This window comes from Scyliorhinus torazame, chromosome 1 (genome assembly GCF_047496885.1).
Source record: "Scyliorhinus torazame isolate Kashiwa2021f chromosome 1, sScyTor2.1, whole genome shotgun sequence".
Taxonomy (NCBI): Eukaryota; Metazoa; Chordata; class Chondrichthyes; order Carcharhiniformes; family Scyliorhinidae; genus Scyliorhinus; species Scyliorhinus torazame.
Window position 1 is genome coordinate 99,325,001 of NC_092707.1, and position 12,267 is coordinate 99,337,267.

Here is a 12,267-nt window from a genome sequence, read left to right on the forward strand (position 1 = left end):
ACTGTGTGCTGCTTATTCTGTACTCGAACTGGCCTGGAGCACACCCATTTCATTTGTGCACAATCAGGCCACAACCATCAATACATCACACCTGTTTCAACAGGCAGTGGCAAACATTCACCCTTCCCGCACCATAAACAATTTTCAGGCACGCTGCATCTGTACGCCAAGAACATTTTACATCATTTTCAAAAACATCTCACTCACTTTTCCATCGACAGCTTCAACAAACCCAAGCAACGCAGCTGCCATCCAAAACACACCACAATCCAAACATCTTTCCCAATTCACATTTTACACTCTCATTCCCAGACCTTTCTTTCATTCTCAACACATTCACGCGAGACATCTGTGAAGCCTGCTCCCCACACAATGAACAGCATGTCCTCATCTTGCCGGGTGTAAACTGTGGCTAGTGGCATTCGTCTGAATATTTTGCCTTGAAAGTCCCAACATTCATGGGCCACAATTCTGGCTAATCTGTGCCTCTGATATGGGAGTGACTTGAAATGTCAGCATCTCTGGCTACCTTGCAAGGAATCGCCAAAGTAAGGCAGTTGAATTCAGTTGTGTTTGTTCACAAGATGTCGCATTCTTGGACACTGTTGGCCCGTTGCTGAGAAGCAGCAGTGTGCGCAATGGGATTGAAAGGTAGATTGGTGGAAAGCAATAAGGAATGCAAGGTGGGAACAATGTTCTTTGCTGCCTGTGTAATGTAATCTGCATGTTTGAGCGCAGCAGTGTGATCGGGTGCAGAATGTTTGAGAGAGGCATGTTAGTTTTCAATCTTTGCATGTGAATGATACGGTTTGCATTGTTGATTTGCAAATGACGTTGAAGTCGGAAAAGGTGAATGTCAGGAGTGGGATTTGAACCCACAACCCTTGAAAGGGACCAGAAATCATCAAGTCCTCAACGGCTGCTTAAGTCTGGCGCCTTAGACCACTCGGCCATCTTGACAACTCATTTGTGCAGCTGCTGTTTTCCACTGTGTGCTACGTATTCTGCATTCTAGCTGGCCTGGAGCACACCCAATCCATTTTTGCACAAACAACCACAACCATTAATTCAGCGCAACGGATTGAAGTGGCGGTGTCAATCATTCTCCTCTGCTGCACCGCAAACAATCTTCAGCCACACACCTTTCTTTGATTCCCAAGACATTAACGTGTTATATCTGCAAAGCCCGCTCGTCACACAATGAACAGCATTTCTTCATCCTGGACATTGAAAGAGGTGAACATGCACCCGTGGCCGGTGGCATTGATCGAACCATTTCCACCTGATATTCCCAACCTTCAAAGGCATCAATTCTGGATAATCTGTGCCTGTGATAAGTGAATCTCTTGAAATCTCCAGAGTGCATCTCTGGTGTCCTTGCAAAGAATTGCCAAGTTAGGCATGAATTTAGTTGTCATTGTTCACAAGATGTCACATTCTTGGACATTGTTGATCCATTGCATCTGTTGGTCCATTGCAGCATGGTGCGCCATGGGATAGAAAGGTGGAGTGGTTGAAAGCAATGTGGAATGCTGCAGCGAGGTGGGAACAATGCTTTGCTAAGTGCGCTGCCTGTGAAATGTAATCTGCATGTTGGATTGGAGCATGCGATTGTGTGCATGATATTTGAGAGAGGCATGTTAGGTTTCAAGTTGTGTTGTTTTTATTTGTAAATAAATGAAGTGGTAAAAGGTGGCAAATATCAATGACAGCAGGGTGCTGCGGAGATTGTGAGGCTGGCGGTGGCATATTGGTGCTGAAAAGGACAATGTCAGGAGTGGGATTTGAACCCACGTCCCTAGAAAGGGACCAGAAATCACCAGGCTTAAACGAGGCAAGGAAACGCACTCCTTGAGTCTGGCGCCTTAGACCACTCGGCCATCCTGACAAGTTGCTGCTGTGTCCACAGCTTTTGCACTGTGTGCTGCTTATTCTGTACTCGAACTGGCCTGGAGCACACCCATTTCATTTGTGCACAATCAGGCCACAACCATCAATACATCACACCTGTTTCAACAGGTAGTGGCAAACATTCACCCTTCCCGCACCATAAACAATTTTCAGGCACGCTGCATCTGTACGCCAAGAACATTTTACATCATTTTCAAAAACATCTCACTCACTTTTCCATCGACAGCTTCAACAAACCCAAGCAACGCAGCTGCCATCCAAAACACACCACAATCCAAACATCTTTCCCAATTCACATTTTACACTCTCATTCCCAGACCTTTCTTTCATTCTCAACACATTCACGCGAGACATCTGTGAAGCCTGCTCCCCACACAATGAACAGCATGTCCTCATCTTGCCGGGTGTAAACTGTGGCTAGTGGCATTCGTCTGAATATTTTGCCTTGAAAGTCCCAACATTCATGGGCCACAATTCTGGCTAATCTGTGCCTCTGATATGGGAGTGACTTGAAATGTCAGCATCTCTGGCTACCTTGCAAGGAATCGCCAAAGTAAGGCAGTTGAATTCAGTTGTGTTTGTTCACAAGATGTCGCATTCTTGGACACTGTTGGCCCGTTGCTGAGAAGCAGCAGTGTGCGCAATGGGATTGAAAGGTAGATTGGTGGAAAGCAATACGGAATGCAAGGTGGGAACAATGTTCTTTGCTGCCTGTGTAATGTAATCTGCATGTTTGAGCGCAGCAGTGTGATTGGGTGCAGAATGTTTGAGAGAGGCATGTTAGTTTTCAATCTTTGTATGTGAATGATACGGTTTGCAATGTTGATTTGCAAATGACGTTGAAGTCGGAAAAGGGGAATGTCAGGAGTGGGATTTGAACCCAAGACCCTTGAAAGGGACTAGAAATCATCAAGTCCTCAACGGCAGCTTAAGTCTGGCGCCTTAGACCACTCGGCCATCCTGACAACTTATTTGTGCAGCTGCTGTTTTCCACTGTGTGCTACGTATTCTGCATTCTAGCTGGCCTGGAGCACACCCAATCCATTTTTGCACAAACAACCACAACCATTAATTCAGCGCAACGGATTGAAGTGGCGGTGTCGATCATTCTCCTTTGCTGCACCGCAAACAATCTTCAGCCACACACCTTTCTTTGATTCCCAAGACATTAACGTGTTATATCTGCAAAGCCCGCTCGTCACACAATGAACAGCATTTCTTCATCCTGGACATTGAAAGAGGTGAACATGCACCCGTGGCCGGTGGCATTGATCGAACCATTTCCACCTGATATTCCCAACCTTCAAAGGCATCAATTCTGGATAATCTGTGCCTGTGATAAGTGAATCTCTTGAAATCTCCAGAGTGCATCTCTGGTGTCCTTGCAAAGAATTGCCAAGTTAGGCATGAATTTAGTTGTCATTGTTCACAAGATGTCACATTCTTGGACATTGTTGATCCATTGCATCTGTTGGTCCATTGCAGCATGGTGCGCCATGGGACAGAAAGGTGGAGTGGTTGAAAGCAATGTGGAATGCTGCAGCGAGGTGGGAACAATGCTTTGCTAAATGCGCTGCCTGTGAAATGTAATCTGCATGTTGGATTGGAGCATGCGATTGTGTGCATGATATTTGAGAGAGGCATGTTAGGTTTCAAGTTGTGTTGTTTTTATTTGTAAATAAATGAAGTGGTAAAAGGTGGCAAATATCAATGACAGCAGGGTGTTGCGGAGATTGTGAGGCTGGCGGTGGCATATTGGTGCTGAAAAGGACAATGTCAGGAGTGGGATTTGAACCCACGCCCCTAGAAAGGGACCAGAAATCACCAGGCTTAAACGAGGCAAGGAAACACACTCCTTGAGTCTGGCGCCTTAGACCACTCGGCCATCCTGACAAGTTGCTGCTGTGTCCACAGCTTTTGCACTGTGTGCTGCTTATTCTGTACTCGAACTGGCCTGGAGCACACCCATTTCATTTGTGCACAATCAGGCCACAACCATCAATACATCACACCTGTTTCAACAGGCAGTGGCAAACATTCACCCTTCCCGCACCATAAACAATTTTCAGGCACGCTGCATCAGTACGCCAAGAACATTTTACATCATTTTCAAAAACATCTCACTCACTTTTCCATCGACAGCTTCAACAAACCCAAGCAACGCAGCTGCCATCCAAAACACACCACAATCCAAACATCTTTCCCAATTCATATTTTACACTCTCATTCCCAGACCTTTCTTTCATTCTCAACACATTCACGCGAGACATCTGTGAAGCCTGCTCCCCACACAATGAACAGCATGTCCTCATCTTGCCGGGTGTAAACTGTGGCTAGTGGCATTCGTCTGAATATTTTGCCTTGAAAGTCCCAACATTCATGGGCCACAATTCTGGCTAATCTGTGCCTCTGATATGGGAGTGACTTGAAATGTCAGCATCTCTGGCTACCTTGCAAGGAATCGCCAAAGTAAGGCAGTTGAATTCAGTTGTGTTTGTTCACAAGATGTCGCATTCTTGGACACCGTTGGCTCGTTGCTGAGAAGCAGCAGTGTGCGCAATGGGATTGAAAGGTAGATTGGTGGAAAGCAATAAGGAATGCAAGGTGGGAACAATGTTCTTTGCTGCCTGTGTAATGTAATCTGCATGTTTGATCGCAGCAGTGTGATCGGGTGCAGAATGTTTGAGAGAGGCATGTTAGTTTTCAATCTTTGTATGTGAATGATACGGTTTGCATTGTTGATTTGCAAATGACGTTGAAGTCGGAAAAGGTGAATGTCAGGAGTGGGATTTGAACCCATGACCCTTGAAAGGGACCAGAAATCATCAAGTCCTCAACGGCTGCTTAAGTCTGGCGCCTTAGACCACTCGGCCATCTTGACAACTTATTTGTGCAGCTGCTGTTTTCCACTGTGTGCTACGTATTCTGCATTCTAGCTGGCCTGGAGCACACCCAATCCATTTTTGCACAAACAACCACAACCATTAATTCAGCGCAACGGATTGAAGTGGCGGTGTCGATCATTCTCCTTTGCTGCACCGCAAACAATCTTCAGCCACACACCTTTCTTTGATTCCCAAGACATTAACGTGTTATATCTGCAAAGCCCGCTCGTCACACAATGAACAGCATTTCTTCATCCTGGACATTGAAAGAGGTGAACATGCACCCGTGGCCGGTGGCATTGATCGAACCATTTCCACCTGATATTCCCAACCTTCAAAGGCATCAATTCTGGATAATCTGTGCCTGTGATAAGTGAATCTCTTGAAATCTCCAGAGTGCATCTCTGGAGTCCTTGCAAAGAATTGCCAAGTTAGGCATGAATTTAGTTGTCATTGTTCACAAGATGTCACATTCTTGGACATTGTTGATCCATTGCATCTGTTGGTCCATTGCAGCATGGTGCGCCATGGGATAGAAAGGTGGAGTGGTTGAAAGCAATGTGGAATGCTGCAGCGAGGTGGGAACAATGCTTTGCTAAATGCGCTGCCTGTGAAATGTAATCTGCATGTTGGATTGGAGCATGCGATTGTGTGCATGATATTTGAGAGAGGCATGTTAGGTTTCAAGTTGTGTTGTTTTTATTTGTAAATAAATGAAGTGGTAAAAGGTGGCAAATATCAATGACAGCAGGGTGTTGCGGAGATTGTGAGGCTGGCGGTGGCATATTGGTGCTGAAAAGGACAATGTCAGGAGTGGGATTTGAACCCACTCCCCTAGAAAGGGACCAGAAATCACCAGGCTTAAACGAGGCAAGGAAACACACTCCTTGAGTCTGGCGCCTTAGACCACTCGGCCATCCTGACAAGTTGCTGCTGTGTCCACAGCTTTTGCACTGTGTGCTGCTTATTCTGTACTCGAACTGGCCTGGAGCACACCCATTTCATTTGTGCACAATCAGGCCACAACCATCAATACATCACACCTGTTTCAACAGGCAGTGGCAAACATTCACCCTTCCCGCACCATAAACAATTTTCAGGCACGCTGCATCTGTACGCCAAGAACATTTTACATCATTTTCAAAAACATCTCACTCACTTTTCCATCGACAGCTTCAACAAACCCAAGCAACGCAGCTGCCATCCAAAACACACCACAATCCAAACATCTTTCCCAATTCACATTTTACACTCTCATTCCCAGACCTTTCTTTCATTCTCAACACATTCACGCGAGACATCTGTGAAGCCTGCTCCCCACACAATGAACAGCATGTCCTCATCTTGCCGGGTGTAAACTGTGGCTAGTGGCATTCGTCTGAATATTTTGCCTTGAAAGTCCCAACATTCATGGGCCACAATTCTGGCTAATCTGTGCCTCTGATATGGGAGTGACTTGAAATGTCAGCATCTCTGGCTACCTTGCAAGGAATCGCCAAAGTAAGGCAGTTGAATTCAGTTGTGTTTGTTCACAAGATGTCGCATTCTTGGACACTGTTGGCCCGTTGCTGAGAAGCAGCAGTGTGCGCAATGGGATTGAAAGGTAGATTGGTGGAAAGCAATAAGGAATGCAAGGTGGGAACAATGTTCTTTGCTGCCTGTGTAATGTAATCTGCATGTTTGAGCGCAGCAGTGTGATCGGGTGCAGAATGTTTGAGAGAGGCATGTTAGTTTTCAATCTTTGCATGTGAATGATACGGTTTGCATTGTTGATTTGCAAATGACGTTGAAGTCGGAAAAGGTGAATGTCAGGAGTGGGATTTGAACCCACAACCCTTGAAAGGGACCAGAAATCATCAAGTCCTCAACGGCTGCTTAAGTCTGGCGCCTTAGACCACTCGGCCATCTTGACAACTTAGTTGTGCAGCTGCTGTTTTCCACTGTGTGCTACGTATTCTGCATTCTAGCTGGCCTGGAGCACACCCAATCCATTTTTGCACAAACAACCACAACCATTAATTCAGCGCAACGGATTGAAGTGGCGGTGTCAATCATTCTCCTCTGCTGCACCGCAAACAATCTTCAGCCACACACCTTTCTTTGATTCCCAAGACATTAACGTGTTATATCTGCAAAGCCCGCTCGTCACACAATGAACAGCATTTCTTCATCCTGGACATTGAAAGAGGTGAACATGCACCCGTGGCCGGTGGCATTGATCGAACCATTTCCACCTGATATTCCCAACCTTCAAAGGCATCAATTCTGGATAATCTGTGCCTGTGATAAGTGAATCTCTTGAAATCTCCAGAGTGCATCTCTGGTGTCCTTGCAAAGAATTGCCAAGTTAGGCATGAATTTAGTTGTCATTGTTCACAAGATGTCACATTCTTGGACATTGTTGATCCATTGCATCTGTTGGTCCATTGCAGCATGGTGCGCCATGGGATAGAAAGGTGGAGTGGATGAAAGCAATGTGGAATGCTGCAGCGAGGTGGGAACAATGCTTTGCTAAATGCGCTGCCTGTGAAATGTAATCTGCATGTTGGATTGGAGCATGCGATTGTGTGCATGATATTTGAGAGTGGCATGTTAGGTTTCAAGTTGTGTTGTTTTTATTTGTAAATAAATGAAGTGGTAAAAGGTGGCAAATATCAATGACAGCAGGGTGTTGCGGAGATTGTGAGGCTGGCGGTGGCATATTGGTGCTGAAAAGGACAATGTCAGGAGTGGGATTTGAACCCACATCCCTAGAAAGGGACCAGAAATCACCAGGCTTAAACGAGGCAAGGAAACGCACTATTTGAGTCTGGCGCCTTAGACCACTCGGCCATCCTGACAAGTTGCTGCTGCGTCCACAGCTTTTGCACTGTGTGCTGCTTATTCTGTACTCGAACTGGCCTGGAGCACACCCATTTCATTTGTGCACAATCAGGCCACAACCATCAATACATCACACCTGTTTCAACAGGCAGTGGCAAACATTCACCCTTCCCGCACCATAAACAATTTTCAGGCACGCTGCATCTGTACGCCAAGAACATTTTACATCATTTTCAAAAACATCTCACTCACTTTTCCATCGACAGCTTCAACAAACCCAAGCAACGCAGCTGCCATCCAAAACACACCACAATCCAAACATCTTTCCCAATTCACATTTTACACTCTCATTCCCAGACCTTTCTTTCATTCTCAACACATTCACGCGAGACATCTGTGAAGCCTGCTCCCCACACAATGAACAGCATGTCCTCATCTTGCCGGGTGTAAACTGTGGCTAGTGGCATTCGTCTGAATATTTTGCCTTGAAAGTCCCAACATTCATGGGCCACAATTCTGGCTAATCTGTGCCTCTGATATGGGAGTGACTTGAAATGTCAGCATCTCTGGCTACCTTGCAAGGAATCGCCAAAGTAAGGCAGTTGAATTCAGTTGTGTTTGTTCACAAGATGTCGCATTCTTGGACACTGTTGGCCCGTTGCTGAGAAGCAGCAGTGTGCGCAATGGGATTGAAAGGTAGATTGGTGGAAAGCAATACGGAATGCAAGGTGGGAACAATGTTCTTTGCTGCCTGTGTAATGTAATCTGCATGTTTGAGCGCAGCAGTGTGATTGGGTGCAGAATGTTTGAGAGAGGCATGTTAGTTTTCAATCTTTGGATGTGAATGATACGGTTTGCATTGTTGATTTGCAAATGACGTTGAAGTCGGAAAAGGGGAATGCCAGGAGTGGGATTTGAACCCACGACCCTTGAAAGGCACCAGAAATCATCAAGTCCTCAACGGCAGCTTAAGTCTGGCGCCTTAGACCAGTCGGCCATCCTGACAACTTATTTGTGCAGCTGCTGTTTTCCACTGTGTGCTACGTATTCTGCATTCTAGCTGGCCTGGAGCACACCCAATCCATTTTTGCACAAACAACCACAACCATTAATTCAGCGCAACGGATTGAAGTGGCGGTGTCGATCATTCTCCTTTGCTGCACCGCAAACAATCTTCAGCCACACACCTTTCTTTGATTCCCAAGACATTAACGTGTTATATCTGCAAAGCCCGCTCGTCACACAATGAACAGCATTTCTTCATCCTGGACATTGAAAGAGGTGAACATGCACCCGTGGCCGGTGGCATTGATCGAACCATTTCCACCTGATATTCCCAACCTTCAAAGGCATCAATTCTGGATAATCTGTGCCTGTGATAAGTGAATCTCTTGAAATCTCCAGAGTGCATCTCTGGTGTCCTTGCAAAGAATTGCCAAGTTAGGCATGAATTTAGTTGTCATTGTTCACAAGATGTCACATTCTTGGACATTGTTGATCCATTGCATCTGTTGGTCCATTGCAGCATGGTGCGCCATGGGATAGAAAGGTGGAGTGGTTGAAAGCAATGTGGAATGCTGCAGCGAGGTGGGAACAATGCTTTGCTAAATGCGCTGCCTGTGAAATGTAATCTGCATGTTGGATTGGAGCATGCGATTGTGTGCATGATATTTGAGAGAGGCATGTTAGGTTTCAAGTTGTGTTGTTTTTATTTGTAAATAAATGAAGTGGTAAAAGGTGGCAAATATCAATGACAGCAGGGTGTTGCGGAGATTGTGAGGCTGGCGGTGGCATATTGGTGCTGAAAAGGACAATGTCAGGAGTGGGATTTGAACCCACGCCCCTAGAAAGGGACCAGAAATCACCAGGCTTAAACGAGGCAAGGAAACACACTCCTTGAGTCTGGCGCCTTAGACCACTCGGCCATCCTGACAAGTTGCTGCTGTGTCCACAGCTTTTGCACTGTGTGCTGCTTATTCTGTACTCGAACTGGCCTGGAGCACACCCATTTCATTTGTGCACAATCAGGCCACAACCATCAATACATCACACCTGTTTCAACAGGCAGTGGCAAACATTCACCCTTCCCGCACCATAAACAATTTTCAGGCACGCTGCATCAGTACGCCAAGAACATTTTACATCATTTTCAAAAACATCTCACTCACTTTTCCATCGACAGCTTCAACAAACCCAAGCAACGCAGCTGCCATCCAAAACACACCACAATCCAAACATCTTTCCCAATTCATATTTTACACTCTCATTCCCAGACCTTTCTTTCATTCTCAACACATTCACGCGAGACATCTGTGAAGCCTGCTCCCCACACAATGAACAGCATGTCCTCATCTTGCCGGGTGTAAACTGTGGCTAGTGGCATTCGTCTGAATATTTTGCCTTGAAAGTCCCAACATTCATGGGCCACAATTCTGGCTAATCTGTGCCTCTGATATGGGAGTGACTTGAAATGTCAGCATCTCTGGCTACCTTGCAAGGAATCGCCAAAGTAAGGCAGTTGAATTCAGTTGTGTTTGTTCACAAGATGTCGCATTCTTGGACACCGTTGGCTCGTTGCTGAGAAGCAGCAGTGTGCGCAATGGGATTGAAAGGTAGATTGGTGGAAAGCAATAAGGAATGCAAGGTGGGAACAATGTTCTTTGCTGCCTGTGTAATGTAATCTGCATGTTTGAGCGCAGCAGTGTGATCGGGTGCAGAATGTTTGAGAGAGGCATGTTAGTTTTCAATCTTTGTATGTGAATGATACGGTTTGCATTGTTGATTTGCAAATGACGTTGAAGTCGGAAAAGGTGAATGTCAGGAGTGGGATTTGAACCCACGACCCTTGAAAGGGACCAGAAATCATCAAGTCCTCAACAGCTACTTAAATCTGGCGCCTTAGACCACTCTGCCATCTTGACAACTTATTTGTGCAGCTGCTGTTTTCCACTGTGTGCTACGTATTCTGCATTCTAGCTGGCCTGGAGCACACCCAATCCATTTTTGCACAAACAACCACAACCATTAATTCAGCGCAACGGATTGAAGTGGCGGTGTCGATCATTCTCCTTTGCTGCACCGCAAACAATCTTCAGCCACACACCTTTCTTTGATTCCCAAGACATTAACGTGTTATATCTGCAAAGCCCGCTCGTCACACAATGAACAGCATTTCTTCATCCTGGACATTGAAAGAGGTGAACATGCACCCGTGGCCGGTGGCATTGATCGAACCATTTCCACCTGATATTTCCACCAGTGCATCTCTGGTGTCCTTGCAAAGAATTGCCAAGTTAGGCATGAATTTAGTTGTCATTGTTCACAAGATGTCACATTCTTGGACATTGTTGATCCATTGCATCTGTTGGTCCATTGCAGCATGTGGCGCCATGGGATAGAAAGGTGGAGTGGATGAAAGCAATGTGGAATGCTGCAGCGAGGTGGGAACAATGCTTTGCTAAATGCGCTGCCTGTGAAATGTAATCTGCATGTTGGATTGGAGCATGCGATTGTGTGCATGATATTTGAGAGAGGCATGTTAGGTTTCAAGTTGTGTTGTTTTTATTTGTAAATAAATGAAGTGGTAAAAGGTGGCAAATATCAATGACAGCAGGGTGTTGCGGAGATTGTGAGGCTGGCGGTGGCATATTGGTGCTGAAAAGGACAATGTCAGGAGTGGGATTTGAACCCACGCCCCTAGAAAGGGACCAGAAATCACCAGGCTTAAACGAGGCAAGGAAACACACTCCTTGAGTCTGGCGCCTTAGACCACTCGGCCATCCTGACAAGTTGCTGCTGCGTCCACAGCTTTTGCACTGTGTGCTGCTTATTCTGTACTCGAACTGGCCTGGAGCACACCCATTTCATTTGTGCACAATCAGGCCACAACCATCAATACATCACACCTGTTTCAACAGGCAGTGGCAAACATTCACCCTTCCCGCACCATAAACAATTTTCAGGCACGCTGCATCAGTACGCCAAGAACATTTTACATCATTTTCAAAAACATCTCACTCACTTTTCCATCGACAGCTTCAACAAACCCAAGCAACGCAGCTGCCATCCAAAACACACCACAATCCAAACATCTTTCCCAATTCATATTTTACACTCTCATTCCCAGACCTTTCTTTCATTCTCAACACATTCACGCGAGACATCTGTGAAGCCTGCTCCCCACACAATGAACAGCATGTCCTCATCTTGCCGGGTGTAAACTGTGGCTAGTGGCATTCGTCTGAATATTTTGCCTTGAAAGTCCCAACATTCATGGGCCACAATTCTGGCTAATCTGTGCCTCTGATATGGGAGTGACTTGAAATGTCAGCATCTCTGGCTACCTTGCAAGGAATCGCCAAAGTAAGGCAGTTGAATTCAGTTGTGTTTGTTCACAAGATGTCGCATTCTTGGACACTGTTGGCCCGTTGCTGAGAAGCAGCAGTGTGCGCAATGGGATTGAAAGGTAGATTGGTGGAAAGCAATACGGAATGCAAGGTGGGAACAATGTTCTTTGCTGCCTGTGTAATGTAATCTGCATGTTTGAGCGCAGCAGTGTGATTGGGTGCAGAATGTTTGAGAGAGGCATGTTAGTTTTCAATCTTTGTATGTGAATGATACGGTTTGCATTGTTGATTTGCAAATGACG

At 45.8% G+C, this 12,267-nt stretch overlaps 12 non-coding genes across 12 annotated transcripts; all 12 read right to left on the reverse strand.

Annotated features, from left to right (window-relative positions):
* Positions 1 to 854: 854 nt before the first annotated feature.
* On the reverse strand, positions 855 to 960 carry trnal-uaa (transfer RNA leucine (anticodon UAA)). Its single transcript has 2 exons — positions 923 to 960; positions 855 to 900 (listed from the first exon to the last, which is right to left on the reverse strand). It is a non-coding gene; the product is annotated as a tRNA-Leu (tRNA).
* Positions 961 to 1,769: 809 nt separating this feature from the next.
* Positions 1,770 to 1,888, reverse strand: trnal-caa (transfer RNA leucine (anticodon CAA)). The gene is made up of 2 exons: positions 1,851 to 1,888; positions 1,770 to 1,815 (listed from the first exon to the last, which is right to left on the reverse strand). It is a non-coding gene; the product is annotated as a tRNA-Leu (tRNA).
* Positions 1,889 to 2,770: 882 nt separating this feature from the next.
* On the reverse strand, positions 2,771 to 2,876 carry trnal-uaa (transfer RNA leucine (anticodon UAA)). Its single transcript has 2 exons — positions 2,839 to 2,876; positions 2,771 to 2,816 (listed from the first exon to the last, which is right to left on the reverse strand). It is a non-coding gene; the product is annotated as a tRNA-Leu (tRNA).
* An 809-nt stretch (positions 2,877 to 3,685) lies between these two features.
* Positions 3,686 to 3,804, reverse strand: trnal-caa (transfer RNA leucine (anticodon CAA)). Its single transcript has 2 exons — positions 3,767 to 3,804; positions 3,686 to 3,731 (listed from the first exon to the last, which is right to left on the reverse strand). It is a non-coding gene; the product is annotated as a tRNA-Leu (tRNA).
* Positions 3,805 to 4,686: 882 nt separating this feature from the next.
* trnal-uaa (transfer RNA leucine (anticodon UAA)) lies at positions 4,687 to 4,792 on the reverse strand. Its single transcript has 2 exons — positions 4,755 to 4,792; positions 4,687 to 4,732 (listed from the first exon to the last, which is right to left on the reverse strand). It is a non-coding gene; the product is annotated as a tRNA-Leu (tRNA).
* An 809-nt stretch (positions 4,793 to 5,601) lies between these two features.
* trnal-caa (transfer RNA leucine (anticodon CAA)) lies at positions 5,602 to 5,720 on the reverse strand. The gene is made up of 2 exons: positions 5,683 to 5,720; positions 5,602 to 5,647 (listed from the first exon to the last, which is right to left on the reverse strand). It is a non-coding gene; the product is annotated as a tRNA-Leu (tRNA).
* An 882-nt stretch (positions 5,721 to 6,602) lies between these two features.
* trnal-uaa (transfer RNA leucine (anticodon UAA)) lies at positions 6,603 to 6,708 on the reverse strand. The gene is made up of 2 exons: positions 6,671 to 6,708; positions 6,603 to 6,648 (listed from the first exon to the last, which is right to left on the reverse strand). It is a non-coding gene; the product is annotated as a tRNA-Leu (tRNA).
* Positions 6,709 to 7,517: 809 nt separating this feature from the next.
* Positions 7,518 to 7,636, reverse strand: trnal-caa (transfer RNA leucine (anticodon CAA)). The gene is made up of 2 exons: positions 7,599 to 7,636; positions 7,518 to 7,563 (listed from the first exon to the last, which is right to left on the reverse strand). It is a non-coding gene; the product is annotated as a tRNA-Leu (tRNA).
* Positions 7,637 to 8,518: 882 nt separating this feature from the next.
* On the reverse strand, positions 8,519 to 8,624 carry trnal-uaa (transfer RNA leucine (anticodon UAA)). The gene is made up of 2 exons: positions 8,587 to 8,624; positions 8,519 to 8,564 (listed from the first exon to the last, which is right to left on the reverse strand). It is a non-coding gene; the product is annotated as a tRNA-Leu (tRNA).
* Positions 8,625 to 9,433: 809 nt separating this feature from the next.
* trnal-caa (transfer RNA leucine (anticodon CAA)) lies at positions 9,434 to 9,552 on the reverse strand. Its single transcript has 2 exons — positions 9,515 to 9,552; positions 9,434 to 9,479 (listed from the first exon to the last, which is right to left on the reverse strand). It is a non-coding gene; the product is annotated as a tRNA-Leu (tRNA).
* An 882-nt stretch (positions 9,553 to 10,434) lies between these two features.
* Positions 10,435 to 10,540, reverse strand: trnal-uaa (transfer RNA leucine (anticodon UAA)). The gene is made up of 2 exons: positions 10,503 to 10,540; positions 10,435 to 10,480 (listed from the first exon to the last, which is right to left on the reverse strand). It is a non-coding gene; the product is annotated as a tRNA-Leu (tRNA).
* A 746-nt stretch (positions 10,541 to 11,286) lies between these two features.
* On the reverse strand, positions 11,287 to 11,405 carry trnal-caa (transfer RNA leucine (anticodon CAA)). The gene is made up of 2 exons: positions 11,368 to 11,405; positions 11,287 to 11,332 (listed from the first exon to the last, which is right to left on the reverse strand). It is a non-coding gene; the product is annotated as a tRNA-Leu (tRNA).
* Positions 11,406 to 12,267: the final 862 nt, after the last annotated feature.